Source organism: Prorops nasuta, unplaced genomic scaffold, assembly GCF_024137725.1.
Source record: "Prorops nasuta isolate Cenicafe-Biocafe unplaced genomic scaffold, Cenicafe_Pnas_1.2 PNAS00004, whole genome shotgun sequence".
Classification (NCBI taxonomy): Eukaryota; Metazoa; Arthropoda; class Insecta; order Hymenoptera; family Bethylidae; genus Prorops; species Prorops nasuta.
The window spans coordinates 3,579,103-3,603,212 of record NW_027116801.1 but is presented as its reverse complement, the minus strand read 5'-3'; the positions used below and the strand labels follow the sequence as shown (position 1 = coordinate 3,603,212).

Below are 24,110 nucleotides of genomic sequence, written 5' to 3'. Positions count from 1 at the left end.
TATATATATATATATATATATACACATGTGTATGTGTGTGTGTGTGCATCCCAACGACTATTCAATTCCCGCATGCATACCAGCTGGTAATCGAATTACCATCCACGCATAATCCTTTAAAATCCTCTAAAAACCTAATTCGAATTCTTTTTTTACAACTGCCATTCATAATTCTTCCTTCATCCAGCAATTTTCTACAAAATCTGTTACTTTGCAATGGAAATGGTAATCTAATTTTAAATTTCAAGCCTGAATAAGTGGGAACGAACTCCAATCGATATATAACTTAGCTTCCTAGTTGGATTTCAGTAGCGGGATGTCATCAGAATTATCTCTCGTGGAATGCATTTACGAATCACGTGAGTTAATCTTGATATATAGGAGTGAGTTTAGCTACCGTGAAAGGACGAGAAAGCTGTGATATATATAGAGACGATTGTTAATACAATAATCCCACAATACGCTTTATCGATGGATTTCCAAGCCCCGAGCTGAGAATTCAGTTCGGCTTTAATAATTATTAATGTGATCTTTGAATAGTTTGATATAACGAGAGGGACTTTTTCAATTGAGATCAATGGATTTCGAAGTTTCCAGCAGTTACGTTCACTTGGTTTGCTTCTCTTATTAATGAAATTGTCGAAGCAAGTAGACTGTGGAATTGTTTGGCAATGAAGGGAGAATTATTTAATATGGTCGATGTACAAATAATGACGAAGGGAGCTGGGCAAGTACAGCTATCACTCGTGCTGTATCAACCTGTGCGACTCGCAACGAGCGCAGCACACGAGAAAGACGATGCATACTCGTTATCCACTGAATGGGCCTTAATCTCGGTCCTAGATCTCGACTGCGAGTGAACACTCGTCGTCCATTCAATACTTGAAGCCAAGTATTCACAAGAAAGTTCATTAGAAACGACTGGCTGAAACTCGACCACGTAAAATTTTCATAAATCAACGGATGCTCCAGAAAACGACAATGAACCGTGTAAAAGCATTTAGCAAACCGATTTTCAGATCCCACTGACAATTTCATTAACGATTTACCTCGGTCCCAGTTACTTATCTCAAAATTTCAAGCATTATTCCCATAGCAATCCCCTTTTTCCTTCCACACGTTCGTTTCATAGCTATATATATATATATATATATATATATTTAACCAACGTCAACCGATTTCACTCTTGCATGATCGAGTTTATTAAATTGAATTAATAGAATTCATTTGATTCGAAAGTCAATCGGTTCGTATTTATGGAGTTTGATTGACTCTCGATTCTCGCACGGTTTTGATTAATTCGTCGATTATAACGAATCGCAGGGAGTGCTGGGACGAGTTCGTTAGGTGAATTTGGTCATAGAATTAACGTGGAAGTTACTGGCATTTGCAATACTGTACACAGTTTGTATAGGGGCATATGAGAGCAGGAACAAATCTGTAAGTTTACATTGACCGTACACACAAATACCTGTTGAATCCTGTTTGTCGATGAATAAGTTTACGAAAACTTCGTACACTACAGAGGCGACCAATACTATCCACGTGCTGCCAACTTAGTTCGACACGTTTCCCTCACTAGTTATATACTCAATTGGTGAACTTACTTTCGGTAGCTCCCTTGTAATTACTTTAATCATCCCCAAGATAAATATGACCTCCCAACCATTTTATCAAATCTATAACTTTGACACTTTAATTACATTTTTCACTCGCCAATGTAAACTATAAATTTAAATCGAATTTTGGTCAATTTTAGTTTTTCAATCAAATTTCTCGTGGATTTTATCTTGAAAATCCAGAAAATATATAATACTTTTTCTACCACTGTCAATCGACCAATCGCTTAGGTCGAGAGTTGCATGTTCGAGGGAAATACATAATGCAGTTGCAAAGAAAAATAAAGAACCTGTCATTTTAAATCATAATTTAATTTTTGTTTCAGGTAAGTTCATCATCACGATATCCATTTATTCGAATCGTTCCACGATGAGGAAAAATTAGATGGTCTACTTTGTCCAAGTGAGTCCTTTTATCGTTTAATTGAATTATCGGGGTGACACAAAAATTATATATATCGGATAATTGAGTGAAAAGTGGCCTGACCTCATGCACTTTTTACGAGACAATAATGGGGCATAAATTTTCCATAAAATTTAACCAAGCTCGTAGAAAAGCTCTGATTATCTTCGTAATATAATTTTTAAAAATGTTCAGTCTTCATTCATATTATATATGGCAGTTGAGAAAAGTAATTAATGTTTTATTATCTAAGAAGCAAGATAGCATTATTGATTGCCACAAAATGTATATAAAAATTTTAAGAAAATTTTCAGGTAAAATAATATATAAAAAGTTAGTAAACGTAAAATATAATTCTATATTCCAGCTGTTTTTCGTGGTTTCCTCCAAAGTCGGTCAACTTCCTGTTTAGATGAGCGCCGTCCTTGTAGACACTGTAAGATGGAAATTGTCGCCAAAGTTCTCATCGTGGACTTGAAGCGCAGTTGTGTTAATTCCTCGGGGTTTTCGGCTGATGCCGGAGGGGCAAACGCTCGGTGTTCATTCGCCGATTAACTACGTACTTCTGTACAGCCATCAGGCACACGTGAAACGTGTTGGTCCTTGCCTTCCTGTCCGTGTGACCGCGTGTGCGTGAACATGCCGTTTCGCGAATCCATTAACTCTAGTGGACTCTCTCTCCTCCACCCCACCCCTCTCCCTCTCCTTTTCAACAACGAATACCCTCCGTTTCCTGTCTCCAGCATCCTGCGAATTAAACAAAACCGTTTGTCGTTTTACGCTGCTGCATTTTACCTCAATCTTCCCTCCTCTTAAATTAATATAGACAGAAATTAAAATTGTTACAACTTCTTAATAAATCATTCCATTAATTTATCATGCTAAGTTTTACAAAATTCTTGTACGATTTTTCGAAATCTTCTAATCGAGAAACTGTATCTTCCATTGGTCAAACATCTCTAAAGCGAGGATATTCATCGCCTGATAAACAGCTTCGAAACGAGACATTTTTATATCTCGAATAAAATCAGTATAGAAGCATTATTTCATCATTTATACGAACTTATCTTCAACCTACCATATCTATATATATATATATATATATTATTGACGTATTTACTCGCTTACAAACCATATACGTGATAGTTACTCAAAGACGACGATAGCAATTGTTGCAGTCGTTTCTCGAAACGATAGCGCATTGGAAAATTCCAGTGTATCGTTATAAAATAACGTGCTTTACGAGTCCTTCCAGGACATTACAAGCGAAATCCTGAGCTAAGAATATCACATGGCGAACTGGTAGCGCGCAGTACGGAAAACTCGAACGCTTTGCCAGATTCGTGCTTTATCGTTTTCCGCGAGTAAGATCGGCTGTATAGTCGGTTCTCCTCAACGCCGTCGATTTTCCTGGCTCAATGAATTTTCCAAAACGTCATTTACTAGCGCTGGCGCGAGTTTCCCCTAGAGGATCAGCTTTATAGCGTCGATGGGACGTCATAACCGAGCTTAGACAAGTTTAACGCTAGTCCCAGATACGTCCAAGTAAGATGGCCGAGTTACGAGAGTCTTGAATAAAATATCAGCCACTTTGCTAATTCTAAACTCGCATTCTCCATTCTAATTATCGTCATTGGTCGACCAGCCGAATAACGCTTGGCAATTTCTCTGCTTATCGCCAATTCATTTCGCTCTCAGTTATTAAATTCGACAAACGAGTCGCGTTTCGCACGATTAGTAAAACTGAATTCTCGAGAAATTCAATCGTTTCAGGCGAGCTCGACTCGGAGCGAGCGCTCGATGGCGTTTACGTAATGCGAAAACGATGCCTCAACACTGCCAATCGAATCGCAAGGGCATTGTACAAGCGAATATGTGTACTTGAACGATGTAATTACCCGCCGATCGTTGCCTAATTCCCACTGGTATAACGTCGCATTTCTATTTCGCCTATTTGTTCGCAGCGGAAATTCTCGCGTCTGAAGTTGCCCCCTTTTATCCCCACCTTGCTCCGTGATATCAGCCACCTCCACCGCCCCACCACAGTCAAAATTAAATTCTCAAACGAGTTTTAATTCTTTCGACGATGAAAAATTCATTTATCGGATTAGGGGTTTAGGCAAATTTAAATAACAGATCTCAAGCTCTCTAGGAATTATGTTAACGAGATAGAAAATGGACCGAAACGCTATTTATATATTCGATAAATCCCAGCAACGAGTGGTAGATCCAATTATCCCTTGTAGCTGCCAGATTAAAGCTCGTGTAAACTCGTGTAGGCTGACGGAGATATTTGGGATTGTAGAAAACTCTGAATCAGCTGATTATAAAGTTGTATTAATTTGAATCTGCGTAATTGCACTGATAGCCGAGTCTAAGTACCTATATACATATATACGTTTGTTTTTGTTTCGAGCGACAGGCTTGGGCAATTTTTATAACGAGAGTCGTACAAGAGTCAAGGAGGGGGGATTGATGGTACAAGAGGTATGGACAAAAGTATTGGCGAGGTGCGTTTGAAGCTCCCGCGAGAATTCTAGGCGAGTTGATCGAAATGGCTGATAATGTATGCTCTTTTCGATCGAGATTCTCGAGAAAGGAAGAAGATGCACCTGCCGGAGGCTCCGGTGCACCTTACGTAAGCCCCCATAGGCAAGCCGGTAGATTACGTACTTTCACGTGTAAGCCATTGCATGCACGCCTAGGAATTTTCGGAACATATTTTATGCATCGCTCTAATATCACTTTATTTATCGCTCCTCCTACCAACTTTACATCTATTTTCTACCCTGCACGATTCACCTCGCATAAATCAATAGCAAAGAACATGCAGAGGGGCTTCAACACACATTTCCCTCCTTCCATTCACTCAACGGGTCTTTTCATATTTATATTGTATACTTACTCCGATTCTGGATTAATCGAGAAATTTGAATCAGTTTGACGATCAGGTTCCTGTTATTTTATTATTTATGAAAATATTTTTTTTTAAGATTCTGTCCAGTGGAATATTTATTAAACAATTTCTGTACTAAAAGCCAATAATGACACTGTTACATCGAATCTTCATTTATTTCAAGTTCACTCTGTATTCGGACCAACCGAGGATTAATTCTTTCAACGCGGGAGTTTTATTTGATATTTGCAGCAAAATTTGCCAGGTTGACGAATAATAAATGACAAGCTGCTTCTTGGCCGGAAGCCATGCGCAGCCTTACGCACGTTTGCCCTAAACCTAAACACGTACACGCACGTGCGTGTGTCACGACTCCAATAACGCCCGACGAAACACTCGTCTATATGATAATGAAGCTCCGCAACCGAAATTAATGCTACTCCACATCTTTCCATATTCGATCTACTCGTAAAGTTTGCGTGAAAAAATTCCCCTCCAGCCACACGTCGTTCCTCGCGCCAACGGAAGATCGATCTGTAATCGATCTTTCGTCCTTACAACAGTGCCTCTGCTTCAATGCTAATTAACTGGATTAAATGAATAAGATTGCAGCGTTGAATTAAAAATTAATTGTTCGCAGAGTTTTGGTCGAACTGTCTTTCTCGAGATTTGGTTGATACGTCGAGGGAGCCGAATTAGGAGACTCGATCGTGTAACTTTACGCTAGCCCTTGGGCTCTCTCGAGGTGCTCGGGGCTCCAAGGCCCAGCTGGCCTTTGTCTCTCGATTCAGTACCATTGAACGCAGCGATCCCCGCGAAACGTTCATTGTGTCAAATTGACGGATTCTTCCCTCGGTAACCTACTCGAGAGGCGCCTTTCAAAAACGCAGACTGCTCCCATCATTGTTTCCATTAGGGTGAAATCTTAGAACATCGATAATACGCATTCTCCACCACCATGCACTCTTCTCCATCCAGATCCTCGAAAAAAGATCCCATCAATACCTTCGATCCCTCAAGATAATTTCTCATCACGCTCTACCTGCTCGTTCCTCGCGATGAAAATCGCGATAGGATCGATGATTTTGCAGAATCGACGATAACTAATGGCAGGAAAATCGTTGATTACGAGGAGAGTGCGAGAGGGTGGAAATTTTGATAGATCGAGGAATATTTTGGAGAAGCGATAAAAACAGAAGGTGATCGCAGGAGGGGTACGCGTAATCTCCGGAGGGTTCGAGTCGATTTAGTCAAAATGGAAGTGCGGGGGCCGAATTAGTTTGGGGGGATAGTTATATATATATATATATATATATATATATATATATATGTGCGTACCCCTGGAGAAAAGTCCTCATCATTTTCCGGAGAAAGGCACCCTTCCAGCCATTTTCTGCCAGCTTCTTTCTGCTCCCCCTCGGAGCTGCAGTATGACTATGCACGATGGGGGGCTGGTAAGGGGGCAAGAAGGGGCCAAGGAGCGTATATACAGGGAGCATCGCAAATATTGCAACATACGTGCATGTAGGATTAAGCTGACCTAGCTACGCTTAATGTACAAAGGGGGAAACGCTTCTGCGGATCCAATTTCTAATTCTACGCTCCGTAAAACCTGCTCGGTGCATTTGTCCACGAATAACGCTATGCTTAATTCGCCAACCTCTATACCACACTGCTCTTATATAATTACCTTACGCGACTCCAACGAACCACTTTAAAACACTAATAACGCCGCGTACAATACCCCGTCATAATGAGTTGCCCTGCGCGTTTCTAAGCCATTCAACGAAAACCACTATAAATCCTACAGATATTTCGCCTAGCATTTATAGCGGTACTTTAGTCTTCAACCATATATCCAACACTCTCTTATATAGAGTACTTCAGCGTGTTTATAGAATTTAACGCATAGAAATTTTGTCTTTTGTATAATAATTATTTTAAAAATATACTTTAACGTAATTAGGGATTTCTCGTCCATTCATTTTATAATTAGATGCACGCAAGTGCGTATGGTATGGATTGGATCAACTCGTGCTCTGTAAAATCGTATAACTCGCACGAGTGTATTAATAGAAATTCCGCGGCACAAAGAGTCGACGCGATATGATAAAATATAGTCGATAAAGAAAATATTTGCAAATTTGCACGGTCGGAGCAAATAGGCGGTGCGTAGCTTCGCGAGATCCGAGGTATTCTCGTTGTTAATGTGTTATCGCAAGGGAAAATGATGTTTTCGTGGAACAATTTCTGTTTTCGTAGTTTCTAGGCTGAAGCCGCGGTAAACACGAGGCAATGTCAACGAGAAGCAGATTTCAGCTGGCGCTAAAAAGTCTCGTTCACGCTTGAATGTCGTAGGGTATTATTAGGATTCTAATTTAGTTTCACGGTACAGCGAGTTTGGCGTCTAGGTAATCGAGAGACGAGTGTGTTTGTGTTTCTCTGTCAATGTATGGGTGTGATTGAGAGAGAGAGAGAGAGAGAGAGAGAGAGAGAGAGACTACAGGGTGTGCCAGCCAGGACTTTAATGTCTTTAATCTGATTCAGCGAGAGCGGGAAACTCTTCCCTCGGGAGGCTGTCCACTCCACTCGAGGGAATTCCCTGCCAGTTGAGAATAGCACGTGACAATCGGCCTAGCAAATCCCTCTTGAAGAATGTCCCTCGTGATCTCACTCGACGTTCGATCGGCCAGAAATTTTAAGGCTGTATATACGAATTCTCTCTAAATTTAAATTCGACTGGCTCGCCTGATTACGATCCCTGAATCACCTAAACCTTGTCTCTCTCCACTTATTACCTGCGCCAGTCGATGCGAAAATATCGCGATGAAATAAAATACACAGAGGGAACGAGTGGAATGGAATAGGGTGATTTTTCATGATTCGGATTTGAGCTGCACTCTAGTGCATGTATATATTAATAATTAAGGAGAGAGAGAGAGAAGATGAATGGTTGTTGCGGGTTATGGAGTTGGGGCTGCCATGGCTCCACAGTGACAAGTTTATAGCGAGTTGCGATGGATAAAGGGAGTTTAACCGAGGATGCTTTGGCATAATCGGAACTAGCAGGTTTTATCTGCGATATACCGATAAATCGCCGGTTAGAACTTTGACTGCAATTAGTATGGTAATACGAGGTACCAGACTAGACGTGCGTGTATCACGCGTGTCCTGATGACACATGCACGAGTGCGTCGTGGTAGCGCACCTATAGTAGTATCGACGCGACCATGTTTGTCCATGGTATTGCCCGTACGTGCGGAATTGATACAGGCAAAACCAACACACGCGAAAGCAATACACGTCTCTCGCTAAACACATCCTAATGCATCCGAACTTCGATGGCCTTATATTTGCATAAACACACACCGAACTCTCCTTTATCCTCGGCCTGGAACATCCTGGATCGATGACTCTCTCATTCATCCCCCCTCCTCTCAAACCTTCTCCTTATTTCATATAAGTGTGCATGTGTATATAATTATCAAGTTTTAGCAACTAGCTGAATTTTAATCCCCTAGACTCCATTCTCCTTGCGCTTCATCCCCGTCATTCCGCACCAAAGCATCAAAGCGTGCAACTAGAAATTTCACAGTGGTAATTTAGTGCACACACCCACGCGTGCACGTGCTCTCGTAACGGGAGTGCTGGGAGTGTTTGAAAATCACTTAAAATGATTAAGAGAAGCGGCAGGGTGGCTGCTGATTTATGGATCCTGTCGATTTTAGTATTTTCAATATTCCATATCTGTCCAGCTAACAGTGTTAGGGTACTAGTGTTACTTTTGCGTCAGGAGTATCATCTTTCCCATTCGCAGCGGTCTCGAACTCAACGACCTCTCTTCCAGTCACGTGCAACTCGTCCCACGTAATATCGATGGAAAAATTTGCTAATGTTCCCGATAATAATTGGCATTCGAAATTTAACCATCTTGCAATGTTTGTTATCACTGTGGATTAATAATATAGATATAATCGAACAAAAATGAATCGTTCTATATTTATCGATACAAATATTCGATCTATCGATACTCAATCTACTCTAACTTCAAGCCACGAACATTTATTTCTTTTGAAAGCTACAACGATTAAGTAACAGTGTTGTATTACAAAAAATACAGTCTTACAGCCCTATACACAATTATATTAACCTTTTATGATTTCCTGACAAATTTGGATTCCATCATTCAATACAATTATCAAAATCATCGATCGGAACATTCTGTAATGTATTTGTATTATAGGGGATGAGAAAAAATCCACCTGTCTTCCGGGCATATTGTGTGCGGTAATCTCGCAATGCTGTAACGCTCGAGTTTTGTATAGTATGCTATATATATAAGGTCCCGGTATTTTTCACGGGACATTAGTGCAGAGTATATGGGCGGGGGTGGCGGGTTTAGTGTTTATGCGGGGTTTAAATGTTTGCGCAGTGTGCGAGACGCGTGCGGGAGCGTGTCAAGTGATGGAATTAATCGTAGATGGAGCCCTCGGGGCCAGTGCATGATTCATCGTGGCGCATCGCGTTGCACCCCACTGCGAACCTCGTTACGGAGACAGTTCAACCCCCCGACCGCCAGTAAACTCCTGCAGGACCCCCTACGAGCGTCAGTCAGTCTTCCACGTTGTCCCAGTACACTCTCCCAGGTCCCCCCCCCCCCCAACCCTGGACCACGCACGAAACCTCCACCATCCCCTCCCTTTATACCTCCAAGCCCTTCCTTCCCAACGCTACCACCATTCTCCACTGCACCCCCTATTTACATCCTACGACTCCGTGTGGACCTCTGAAACCACCCCCCTCCCTCCTCCCCACCCCCCGCCTACTCCACCTTCCAATTTATACACATGCGAGGCACGTACGAGTTCCAACACGCAACCGTGCCGAATCCAGCCCGATTATCGTGCCAATATTGTCCCTCGTGTGTGTATATGTGTGTAGGCATGTATATTGATGTATGTGTGTGATCGATGCTCTCGCCCTGTGCACATGCAGATACCGCACTGCTGCACCCTTCGAGACTGACTTCGCACGTGTTTCCACAACGTCTCTCTGCCAGAATCCTGCGCATCGAGAAAACTACCCCTCCTCTACATGTTAAATTCACTGCTCATATCTTGGTCTCTCTCTTCCTATAATGTATATATATATATATATATGTGTATATAATATATTTGTATATTTTTATTTCTCCACTCTGCGCATATATATATATATATATATATACCGTTAAAGCAAACTTTTTATTAAACTTGGATTATTATACATCGAAGGAGAAGAGAAGTTTTTCAGATAGTTGAGCGAGTTGGGCAAGTTTGAGGAAGCGAATTTCGATTTTGGGTGGTCCCTCGCTTCGCCTCACAAGGGTTGCGCCAAGCCCTTTCGTTTTATCGGCGAAGCGCTTCGGAGAGTAGTTGTTGATTGTTCCCAGTGTAATTATAACTTGGACCGGATAGGAGCTTCCTCGGATATAATTATTAATTACCGTGGGGTTGCCTTGCCGAGGGCACTCGCGGATCCTCCTCGTCCTCCACGACGCGCGCGGCGAAAGGTCAACGAACTTTAGAGCGCGGCGCGCGAAAAAGAATCGACGCTCGGTGAATTGTTTAAAGGAAATTTATCGCTCGACAACGGTTATATATATTCATTGTCGGGATAATTTCTAGTTTTTGCCGTGGGCACGCTGGGAAATAAATTCGCACCTAACGCGCCAATAAAATTTAATGGGTGAGTCCTGGCGACGAGTTTCCAGCGGGATTCAGACGCGATGCTTTTAATGCGACCGAGAAACAGCGAATTGAAGGAGCATCGCGATGGTCCCGGTGTATTGAAAACAAAGGAGATTCAGTGGAGAGGAAAGAAGAAGACTGGTAAGAAGCCAGAGAGCTGGAGCTAGGTAACGTGGAGGGGATGAGAGAAAAGAGAGCAAGAAAGCCGGAAGCGATGCGTGGGCGTCTCGTAAAATACCGAACGACGCCGTTACTTACGCTCCGTAAAACAGATCGACGTGGTACCTGAGCAAAATGGATCCTTCCACGGTGAACTGGACATCCGGGCGCACCAATATCCTACTAGAATCTTCTCAGGATATTCCCAGGATCTTCATCTTGACTACACCGATGAAATTTAACACCGCGAAACCCATCCTACTATTTTAGAAGCAACATACGATTTTTATACGAGAAAACATTAAAAGAAATTTTATTGTTCTTTCAAAACGTATTTGACTCGGAGATCCGGAAACGAGTTCTGCTTCGAACGGTTAATTTGGAGGATGAAGCACATGCATTTGCAATAAAACTCAGTACTAGGTAATAGTTTAGGTATCTCCTTGCTTCGCCACAGTTTTGTTCTTTTTTCCCCCGAACATTTGTGTTTGCGTCGAGGATCCGGAAACGAGTCTATAATCTATGGTTAATTTGGAGAACCGGTGCTCGAGCGTTCGAACGTCGAGTTTTATCGCCATGCAGTACCGTTTTTTTTTTTTTTGTCGAATATCAGACAACTAAATATTATAGCAATGAGAGGAGATAATCGATGGACGGGCACATTTTCGTTTGTACCGAATTTACGCCGTTCGCATAATTAAATTCTCGGTATACGGTAAGCGACCGCAGAATTACTGTTTCAGGAAGTACTCGGTATCGAACAAAGCAGCGAAAGACCAATATGGAACACGGCGAGTATTTCAATTTGCAGTGGAGCCATTCTCGCATGCTCACCACTCGCGCAATACGTTTACGACGAAACCACCATCGGGCTTCGCTCGCGAAACTTTACGGTTTTCCAGCGACCACTGCGACAATTTTCGCTGGCAAGCTTTATTATTTCTTCGCCTCGCCAAGGTTTCCCTTACCGAAGAAGCGAGCAAAGAAGCATAGAATCAAAGCACGATTTCGTTCGCGCGATATTATTTCGTTCCGTCGAAATTTTCAAAAAGGATTGAATCAGAGTCGAGGCGAAGGGTATATATGCGTGTGTGAATATACATATGCAAAATTCTTTGGTATCTTTAGGTCGGGCAAAATATGCAGAAGATGTATAGAGCAGATTGACGCGTGAATTCTAAATGAAGATAATGTAAAGTACGCCGCGAATAATCCTGCACAAGGTATTCAGGTTCCTGCAGCCCTTCTCTTTTATCTAACATCTCGGCTTTATATTCCTCCTCCTTCTCCAGTCCCTCCCCACCTCTCCACGCTGCCTTGCACTTTTTCCCAATTTCTCTCTTTTTAACCCCATCCGACTCACCGCTTTTTTATTCCACATTTAAATTCCCCCCTCCACCCCATACCTGTTTTTCTTTCATTCCTACAACGTTTTCCATTTCTTTACAATTTTACACCTTTTGCCCCCCTTAAGCCAATACCATTATTTCCCTTCAATTATCCTCCCTCGCCTCGCGAAAAGATCCTCCTTTTCATCATCGCGAGTTTCCCGCATCCTGGCTCTCCTCCCGTACAGTTTACACCCCCTACCTCTCTCTCTTTCTCTTCCATCGATTCGCCTTACTGACCTTGATCCTTTGCCCCCTCCCACGAATTCCTCTCTCGGAATTATCGAAGATTCCGAGTCTCCGGGAGGAAAAAGCCTTGCTAATTAAATTCCTATGCTCCCCTGCAAGAAACTTTTCATTGCAGCGACAAACTTTTATTATTTTATCCATTTTCCATGGCCAAGCGAGTGCAAATATCGCGCTAAATATTTTACGCTCGCGAGGGCGTGAAAAATTCACGCGATAAGCCACGCGAATTCATAATTTATTCGCTTCGCACCGAGGATCGCTGGATATTCCGCGAAATTAAACAAATTACTCATTTTTATCGCTCTAAGGAAAATCGCATATATATACATATATATAACACACGGAGAACTACTGGGAAAATCAAGAGAGTTTATAAGTTGCGATCGAGTCTGAGGAGCGGCTGGGGGTTTGTTGATGAGACATTGTTAAATTTGTCAGAGCAACAATTGGATGGAAGATTGGGAGGCGGGTCGCGCGCTTTAAAGTTTCGCGATTGAATTAATTGAAGTTGTCAGGTTGATAATAGGATCTCTGGCGACACGGTTTCTCTTATTCCGCGCTGTGGTACGCGTTGTTACGGGGCTCCATTGAAGAAAAGTTGCGCGCGAGGAGCCAAAGTGGAAACCGGTCGGCGAGATTTGCGCTTGTAATGAAATATTTACCGGCGGTTAATTGAGTCCCGCGCGCGCGCCATGCTTTTATTCCAATTTCTCCTGTAAATGAAACCCTGTAACGGGCGCGGCCACCCGGCCGGTTAAACTCCTATACCGGGTGGCCAGAAATCGCCCGCTTCCGCGATCCTTCCTCGTCCAACTTATATATATATATATATATATAGTCGCAACGAGATAACTCCGTTCGACTCGCGATCCAGTGGCTGCGAAATTAAACACTTGTTTTCCTTCACTTGCGATTCCTATCGATCGAGCTTTTCCATCCTTACAACCTACCCTGTATCGCTCGTTTCATCTCCAGCAATTAATATTAATTACGACTCGCGATAAAATACTTTTCGCAGCTATTTCTTAATAAGCAAACGCTCGTAAAAATAATCTGACTCTCTCGGGCGAAAAATATCTATGTATAATAGCACGCTTAAGATAATTGCTTTTATAATTACCAGATAGTATCGGTAGGAAAATAGAAAAAACTGCCGCTTCGAATTATTCCGTAGTCCGCAATTAATTTTAGCTACCAGAGCTCATTTTTCTCATGGGCGCGAAATAACGAGTCTCGTTTTTCTTCCTTTAAAGCCATCCGCTTTTTTTTTTAAAGAGATTCTCTATAACAGAGGAGATCGATTTTCAAACGATCTTTCTCTCGTCATTCATTGTTTTTCCATTCTGCGGAAGGAGCGGTGTATATACGCACAGTTCGGAACAATAAATTGTTGTAAAATGTTTGTACGCTGCCACGCATTCATTATCGTGTTTATAGGTAATATAATCCAAGCGGATAAAGCCGTTTCAGTTACAGTTCGTTTCATTTGCATATGAATCGCAATGGCATGTGAGGACACGTGCGCAAAGTGCATCACGCCAGCTAATCACGTGTCTCCACAGTTTTATCAACTCAAGACACGTGCAAAATTGCCACCAGCTTCTCTCACCTAGATGCCATTACTCTAGAATTCCTCGAGACGATCAACTCTGTATATATACTTTTCGAAAAGACGAATTCAAAGTTTTTCCTGTTTCTCCATATTGTTTCTGTTGTTGTTATTATTGTTATTTAATCAACATTTGCATCGCGTCTTCCATAATCCAAGAAAAAAGTAGGATTAAAAAATTAATGGGCCAAGCACGTTTCACGAGTAAATTGCTCCACTTAGGCAAGAAGGATTCTTTCTGTCAGAAGAAACGATCCTTTCTGATGGAAATATCCTGGATGATAGCTGGATCAATTTTCGAACCTGCGCAGCTTGGCTATTCCTTCGTGTCAAGTTTTTAACTTCGTTTCTTCTCTTTTTTCGCAAAACGTCATTGGATGTTAAGAAACCTATTGGGAAATTTTTCACCTTTGAATTTTCCTTAAGAACGAAAATAGCGTGCGATAGCTAGGGATCAATTTTTGAACTTGAGTGTACGAATTATTCCACGGTGTCAAGTTTTTAAATTATTTCTTTCCGTTTTGTGCAAAACGTGATTGGGGCTCAGGCGGGTCTATCTGGAAATGGGTCAGTTACAAAATTATTTCTAACCTTTAAATTATCCATAAGAACGGAAGACGCGTGTGCAGATAAGTATAGATAAATTTTTTAAAAGCTGCAAAAACTTTCTATACCTCAGTACAAAGTTTTAATTTGCTTCTTCTTTTTTTTATAAAACGTTATTGCATCTCAGTCGACCCATCTGGAAATGGGTCAATTATAAACTTATTTCTCACCTGCGAATTATCCATAAGAACGAATGAAGCGTGTGATAAGTATAGATAAATTTTCTTATCCGCGAAAACTTACTATTTCTCGGAACGAAGTTTTTAAATTTCTTTAAATTTCTTCGCAAAACGTCATTGGAACTTAAACTTTAGAGGACGTAGATTTTTTATTAGAAATTTACTTTTTATTTTGCAGAAAATCTGTTCGCTTTTGAAACGTACACCCTTTGCATTAATCATTCGAGTTTGCCAGTGCTTGCACTATATATAATACATATATAGGGACCGTATCTTTACTCTCCACAAATTAAAGGACCTTCGAAAGCACGAGCGACGTGCCCTACGTATAGAAAACTTATTTCTCACCTTGGAATTTTGTCGAAGAACAATAAAAGCGTGGATCCTCGCCTCCCTCGCGACTTACCAACTCATTTAACTGTACAATAGCACGTAGCAGCCTCCTTCGAAAATTTGCTCGTGGGATGTTTTACACGATTAATGCAATTTTTCTAATTTATGTAATGAAGTTAGTCGCGAGAGTTTAAAGCATTCGCGCAGAGTCGTTGGTTCTCGGGTAAAACAAACGGGTCCCGTTAATTCTCGCGGGGATTATAGCGCCGAGCTGAATTAAGTTTCGCGGTGGACTCGGAAAACCTTTTAACTGGAGAAGTTGTTCCGCTGGCAGAAAGAGTTTGTCTAATGAAACAAATCGAACGGGCTCCAGCTCGAACAAGCTTATTCGCTTAATTCGTAATACTCCAAGTTTGTTTCAATTACGATTAAGTCGGGGATTTGCCGTGCGACTCGTCGAATATCTGTAACGCCCGGTAATTTTATCAGCTTGGCCGATTAATTCGCTCGATCCCAGTCGATTAATGGATAATAATTAAAATGCACGCCGCACTCGCTTTATTTCAACTGGAATCAATTTTATCTCTCCCCGCCCCACCTCGATTAATAGATCCTACCAATTGATTCCGGGCCACGTTCTACGTATATATATATTATAGCACCGACCGTTCAAAGGTGTACTGGACCGTGGAGAAAGGAGGATTTTCGATAAGGGACATTAAATTCCTCTAAATTATTTCATTAATATAGTCGCTGTTCCAGCGATTATTCCGAAGCGCGGACTCGCAAAATGGGACGAGCGCGCCCGCCACGGTATTATCCCGAGTAATAATATCGTGAATACCACGGGTGGGCAATTACTTTTGGTTCGCCCTGTATATGGTGCGCCGGTACTAAGTGCATACTTGAGAATTTTATAAGCCAGTACCGGTTGGACGGGCTAGCCAGCGGCCTCGCTGATTCTCTCTCGCCGGCAGGTGCACCGGAGATATATATATATATACAACTACACTAGCCAACCAGTACATATATATATATACATAAAAACCCCTGGCTAAATTAATTTTCCCAATTTTTCCTATTTCCTATACTAATTTCGCAAAACTCTTCTCGAGCCGAGCTTTTCCCGTTTTCCTCGCACATTTTATAATTGGAGAGCAACAACAATCGCGAGAATCCGAAATTATTTTTCAGCATTGATTCATGGAGAGTCGATTTGTTTCGCGACAGCGACAAAAAAGCGCTCCTCCCAATTTGGCACGGTCTAGAACGATGATATATTTATTGAATGAAAATTGCAAACGTAAAATTTACTGCCAATGACCAAAATGGCGGAACGCGACACACGCGTGTCATTATAATTAAACGCTGGCATGGCCAACGTTCGATATAACTCGGTTCCACCTCGCCCCCACCCCCTCCATTTGGCTTATCTTTTAAGCTGAATTTCAGCCTCCCCCCCCTCCCCCCCTCCTCGCCATTCCGATCCCGCGTGACAATTCGACCGAGTGCTTTTGAACGCTTTTTTTTATCCCATTGAACAAATAAAAATTGTCCATGGCGCGTAAACTCGAAATGCGATCCGTGTATCACCGGCCTCGATGCTATCTCCACAAATCCGTATTATTTTGAGCCATTCGTAGAAGATCCGCGCAATATTCTGAATAAATGGAATATCCAGCTTTCGCAGGATAAATGGCGTAATATCTATGGATTAAACTAGAAATTTATCGATAACCGACGATGTACCGCTGCTTGCTTCTTATCTCCCAGCTTCCTTTGCTCCATAAGTTTTCGCAATTTCTCTTCGCGCGAGATTTCGAAACTCGAGTCTGGATCCGTTCAGTCCATTCGCGAAGGGAAGCATACGTATAATATATCATCGCGATATTGCTAGACACATTTATTTTCTATGTACAATGGGAGAGTTCAATTAAAATGTGCTTAAAATGGCTGTTGTAAATAACCATGCAGCGAGTGTGTATATTAGGTAAGCTGCGGGAAGTTTTATATGGGGCATTTGCTGGATGGGGAAGCAGTTGTTGAACGACTGGTCAGATGGAAGAGTGGGCTTTAACGTACAAGTTGTAGCACCTCGTGAACTGACCCGGTGTAGAACGAAACGCGTGGAAAGGTGGAAAAGACGATAACGAGAGCCAGGCAGGATCCACCGTATACGCTGTTACTTATCTTTCACGATGGTTTTACACCCCGAAACTCTGCTCCACGAGTTTCTTTACTCCTTCCCAAAGATTTCCCTCCAATTCCCAAGATCCTATCCTGTACCTCCAAAATCGATCGACCCATCTATACCCCAGCCCCTGCGTCCAACCAAACAAAATACCTCGATAGTTCGGCTTTAACAAACGTCGTCTCAATCGAGTATATCCTTTAATTTATAATTAAATGGTGAAACGCTGATGAAATTTTCCCTGGAAAATTGACAAAGTTTTGAGTTTTTCTACCACAGAGAACGTTTGTCCAGGTGACTTTTATCGATGTTTCGCAAGGCGGTTGGGTAAAAGCTGCTGCGTCCCGATAACCGAAAAGTTAATATAAGGCAACTGACGGTGAGGTTATCGACTTGCGATTTAACCCCCGTTGAATTTTTGCCCTGTATAAGCGTAGGTGGATGGATCTTCTAACGTCGGAATGAATCAAAATGCACCACCACTGAGAAAGCTCGTCTATTTTGAAATGGACTAGTTCTCCGCTCTAAAATCTCTATAACCCAAGTTTTCCATAACGACCAAATATCCAGACTGGTGGGATGACTCGATTCTCTCTTTTCTCTCTCTCTCTCTCTCTTTCTGCTATCAAAAATTTTTAAGTTTTTATAAGTCGCAAGCTCGACCGGTGCTTTCGGAATTCTTTCAATGAGTCAACAGACGATGAAGCTGTCGACTTTTGATTTAACCTCCGTTAGATTCTGGCACTGTACGAACGCCAACGGATTGATCTCCCAATATCGAACTGGATCAAAGTCCATCAGCAGCAGGAAAGCTCCGTCTATTTTAAAACGAACCAGTTTAAGCTTCTATAAAGCTCGATAACCCCGGTTTTTCGCAATAACCAAAATATCAAGATTGACATAAAAAATCTACTTTTCATTTTTACTTCAAAAATTGTCAGGTTTATACAAGACGCAAGCTCGGTTGGTGCTTTCGTGTAATTCGATCAATTAGCATTAATCCTCACAGACAAAATGTTCCAATAGGGGAACTATAATCGGGGCGAGGTTATCGACTTTTGATTTAAGCTTCGTATTGGATTTTCGCTCTGTATCAGCTCTATCGAATGTATCCCGCAGTCTCGGACTGGATCAAAGTACACTGACACCAGGAAAGCTCTCCGTCTATTTCAAAATGGACCAGTTCCCTGTCCTAAAAAGCTCGTCTCTCAGTGACTCGACTCACTTTTCTTTCACCCAGCTTTCCGTACTGTGCGCCAATCAGGACTTTAAATCTCGGGATCAAAGAACGCGCGAACCTTGCCACAAATTCAAAATCAAAACACGCATACTCGTGCTATCCACAGACGTCTTTCACGAATTGTTTACAGTTTCACACCACACACACGAGACACTCAAATCGTCTCCAGTAGCACGTTCATCATCCAACGATACATTTATACACATAATACTTGTACATCTATATATATATAGCGATTAAAAGTAACGAAAAAGCGAGGGTATTTTTTCACCAGACCACAATGAAAATACACAGACGTAGCAGATTTACCCAGCTGCCATTCGTTTCTCTTTTTCATAGAAGCACTTTAGCAATTTCATCAGGTCAGATTTAGCATCGACTAGAAATTATTACCACACACGTTTGATCATTTTTGAGAGGTTCCATGTCCGGTTTTATATTCGATGGTAAAATCGTTACGCAATATATACAGAAGGGGGGATTGATAAGTCTCGAGGTCTTTAAAAAGTAGAAAGAGAGAGAGAGAGAAAGTTTGTGCAAGGGAAGGGGGAAGGGATATTTTGGTTTGTGTAAGAGCTGCAGTGTGGATATGACAAGTTGGGATGACAGGGTTCTGCATGGCTGTCTGGTCTGGTGGGTTCAGCTTGTCAAAGTCAGCTGCGATGGCGGCTAGGAAATCCGAGGAGACCAACAGCCGAGTTCTCCACGATCCAACTGTCAGATCGATGCGTCTCGGCCTTGGCTTTGTCTTTCGATCGAACATTTCCATCGAAGGAACGAAACAACTTGGCGAAATTAACGCCGAAACGCCCCTCGCCAATCTCCTTCGCGTTTTCTCTCCAATCTGCACCATTGATTTTCCACGAACTGCATTTGTTCGATCGAATTAATCGTCGTTCTTCCCGCAGTCTTCCAGCAGCAGCTTCAACGTATCGAGTTTATTTAATTAAATCAACGAGGGAATCGAAGGAGGGAATTTTGAGCGCGGCTTGGACGTTGGTATTCCACGTCATATCCTTGCAATGCAGATATCCGGTACGTGATTGAACGACTTGCTTTGGGATCAGCCGAATGCCACGTTCTACACTGGCAGACGTGCCAATAAACGCCCAATGTAAGGCAGTAGCTTAACAAAGCTCGAGGATTTGATATACTGTTTCGGTAAACATACTCTGTTATATAATTCCCATGAGGGGATAAACATACTCGGTATGATAACTTGGCAATTAAAAACCTCACTGTTACTGAAATATATACACTTTAAAATTCGTTGTTAAATTGATTTTTTCATACGTACGATAATATTTTAAATTACTTGGATATTTCAAGGTCATCGACGAGGAGAAAGTTTTATTTTAAATTCGGGAGACAATCTCTTGGAGTGGGGAATTTATGAAACACCCGGTAGATTTAACGCTTAGCCAGATTCCCCTGGCGATAATCGATGGTGATCGACCTCTCTGGTTGCACTGGAGTGCCGCCCTTGTGAGTTCAACGAGCCGCTTGCTCGAGGAGGCACGTGCGATTCGCGAAAGGAACCCGCGCGCGCTTCTTATTTATAAACACGGGAGCCTCGGCAACCTCAAGAATCTTCGTCCTTCAAAGATCCTATCTACGGAAGCTTTTTACCTCGATCCTCGATTTCGTCCCGATAATCCTTCAAACTGGTCTCAGCTGGTCCCCTGCAGTCCCTTTATACCCTTCTTTATTATCCAACGTGCAGCAATCTCCCACAAAGATTCTCAGCTTCACCTTTTATCTTTCTTCGCGCAACAATCACGCGTACGACTCTTAATTGACGCAAATTCCAGGATCAACGAATGGTCATACGATATCCTTCAATTCTCAGCTCTCCTTTGGCTTATTAATCGTTTTAGTTCCGAGAAACTTTCCGAGTGGAGAGAAGATGTCTTAAAATACTGCGAGGAGGAACAGAGGAAGTATAATTTTGTCGTTTCCCTTTAGGCTATGATTTAATTTACTGTCACGTATCTGTCTGGAGCCCGCAATTATATTCCTGGGAAAACTGGTCGACGAAAATGACACAAAACGGTAAGCGATGAGGTGCAACGGGACGTTTCGCTTTCTAAATATAAATCGACTCGAGAAACAGAAATGGGAAAGGACAAATCCGTATGCGTCAGCGAACTTACGAGCTTTCTCGAAATTCTCTGAGAAACCAAATTGGGGGATCAAGGTTTATTTTCTTGCATCGTCGTATGTATACATATATCGATAAATGATAATAACGGTTGATTGATTAACGAGGTTGGAAATTGCTAAAGATAGATAAGATTTGTTAAATTGGAATAGAAATTTCCTCCAGGGCCGAGAGCTAGCTTGCAAGCTCAGAATGTATTTTGGATAAAGCTCGGCCAAGTGAGAGGGCCGGATGCACCTGCAGTGCGAAACTTGTCAAACGTAAAAGCTACGAGAGCGTGCGAGTCGTTGAACGGAAAAGCACCTTCCGCGGCATTGCTCCCCTTCCAGCAAAATTTTCAAGAGCTTTTCGCACCACTGAAAGCGCCAAATCTCGGTAAACATGGAAAACTCGATATCCTCAGTTTTTTTGCAACTACCAAATTATCAAGATTATATATATAATTCAAAGTTTATATTTTATACTTTTTTTTTAATTTTTAAATTCTATCATAGTCGCAAGCTCGATTAGAGCTTTTCGCGTAAATCGATTAATTAGCCTTTTTCGGTAGACCGAGAAACAGTAGGGGGGAGGGGGGGGGGGGTGAGGTTGGAAGGATTTCCGTAGAGAATTTCTTGGGAATACGTAAGACTGGTTGGGGCGAGTTTCGCTTCTGATATGCAAATCCTTTGTGGTGTGGATGTTAAGTGGAGTCCTGGCCGAGCGAAGGAAGCTTACAGGATACTGCTGTAATATCTCTTCACCGACGTTGACCCAGTTCATACTATTAAATGATTATGGGATGCCCAGCCGGTAATGGCTGGTCCCTCGGGTTTTCACTATCAAGTCCCCTCGATAATATTCCACCTCTATAATGTTCCTGACGCCCAAACAATTCTACGTGTAACTCTTATTAATTTAACCTTGTTATCTGGCAAATTTTACATAACAATCAATCAACTGTCACTTTTCTCCATCCCAATTCCCATTGTCAATCAAACCTAAATATATTCGCGTTTTATTATATTCCCTTTCGACCAAATAACGAGTTTTCCAATTTCTATTTATTAATCAATTTAAATAATAGTGACATATATATGTGACTCTGTTTAATAATCTTTTTATCAGCAAATTTTACTTAAAGAGTCAACCATCCAGTCCGTCGACTATACGCAGATTACAATTCTAATTGCCAATCACACCAGAATATTCACAGCCTCCATGATACTCCCCCTTCCAGAAAAAAATACGAGTTTTCCAATTTCTATTTGTTAACCAATTTAAACAATAGCGATATTTGCCAGGAAAAAACTGCGCTTTCAGACATTATTAACATTGATTTCGAATGAAATTTAGCAAAATGTACAACCGCGAATATTACTCGACTGTATACATAAACTGGAATATGAGTTTTTTCCTGTGCAAAAATTGAAATCAAGGAATTTAATAAAAAAAGAGGTATCCATGGTAAATTGAGAAATTTTATCGGTTCGTTTGAGAATCGATGAGGAAGTAGTGTGAAAAATGAGATTTGAAGGTGGTGGAGGATAAAACGCGGTTGGTAAAAGGTGGGTTTGGCCATTTATGGTGTTGCAGGGCGTATCGTGTCGTGGTTTTTGGCGAAGGATAGGAGGGACGAGAGGGCATTATTACAAAATTCTGGTCCTTTTTTAATCGCGGCTCGCAATTAAAGCATCAGGTATTCGTTAACAACGCGTATCTCGACGGTGACAAACGCGGCGCATTTAAGCCGCGCATTATGCTAATTAAAACGTCGCTGTTTATTGGACCAGCCTGGACTCATTATCCTTCCGAGATTTCTCACAGGAAGCAAAGGTCTCCCCACCCCTTATATTCTCCCTTTGCGAACGTTACTGCTAGCCTCGTTGCAACGAGCCTATCGCGTCTTAAATAAATAAATACTTGGCCCTAAACTAATTAGCTCGGATCAACCCACCCCATTGCAATCCTATCCAAATCCACACAACGATAATCGACCCAACAAACCTCTCGATATTTATACAAAAAGCTTCAAAAGCAATTTTCTAAAAATTATTTTTCTCCATTAAAAATAAACTGCACAATGATAAATATATTAAACGAATATTTCCTTTCTACTTTGAAAGCTTTACTACAATTACAAGACTTTACAGTGTTTTTTGTTTCCAATATTATATTAATCTCGTGAAATGAGATTCATGAGATTCCGGCAAATTTCTGTCGCATTAATCCAATTAATTTTTCTCCTTCACTTATGCATGGATTATACCCTCGATTTTTCAATGAAGATTTCTGCGTTTTAATCTCCGATTATGCAAATGGCGAAAGCTTCGGAGATTTAAGTACCGATTCGATTACCATACTGCTGATACTTTTCGAATGGCATTCGAGTGTTTCTACGACGCGGCATAAATCGCAACGGGAAGTCTAGGCATTAAAGTCGGCTGCTGGTATAAATATAGTGAGAGGGCATAATAGTACTGGCGGAATATATTATTCGTAGGCCATTTTTATTATCAGCTGCGCGCGATCCGCTTTCGCCCAATTTGTTCATCGACTATATATATATATATATCCACGGCTGGCGTACACTGTAATTTCTACCCCCTTCGCGTTTTGCAACATTTTAACTCCGCCGCCGTCCTGATAAAAATAACGATTCGAACCAGCGACAAACTATTCCCTCGGTAATTCGTGCAACGAATACCATTATTCGAGAAAGGATGCTCTTGAACACTGCGAATATTTATCTGTAAATTATACTTATCATTAGAAAAGATTGCTGCTAAACAACACTTTATTTATACAAATATTTATTTATATATATATATATATATGTATTGCAGCATTTCCAAGAATTATTCCGAAACTGCATTTAACTTTTGGTTTATTTTCAATTTATTCCTCAAAACGTCCTGCATTTTCTTTCGTACACTCGATGTATATATTTTCATCGAAACTTGTACCCCCGTCGTGACTGATCGAGTTTACTGAAAATCTTGCATATATGACGCTTCTGATGGGAGAAACAAGATTCCCGATAACATCAAAGGTTCCCTTTGCCTTGCAATCTATCGATTCTGTCGACGCTGCCATTTTCACAGGTTTGCCCTATCCTAGAAATTCTTTCAATCCATCCCGATTCATCCAGAATTTTATTACCGTTCCATCCCACCAGGCGAATCCTAAGAGCCAGCCTTGTATAACTATGTTTCACATAACATGCACACACATATACATACATATATATACACGACATGGTTTATTTTCTCAATTAAGTCCCCTCGAAAATCGTAAAAGATTCTTTCCAGAAACTGTACGATGTTGAGATGTAGGTGACTGGCGTGTGTCAGAACGTTGATAGGAACG

At 41.5% G+C, this 24,110-nt stretch overlaps 1 protein-coding gene across 3 annotated transcripts in view; it reads left to right on the top strand.

Moving 5' to 3' along the window:
• sli (slit guidance ligand) overlaps positions 1 to 24,110 on the top strand; it is a 224,519-nt gene that overhangs the window by 174,136 nt on the left and 26,273 nt on the right. Inside the window, exon 1 of one of the 3 annotated variants that reach the window (XM_066726384.1) lies at positions 1,982 to 2,022. The exons of the other annotated variants lie outside the window; for them this stretch is intronic. The gene's annotated coding sequence lies outside the window, so the exon portion shown is untranslated. Of the gene's footprint in view, positions 1 to 1,981; positions 2,023 to 24,110 lie in introns of those variants that run through there. 3 annotated transcript variants of the gene reach the window in all.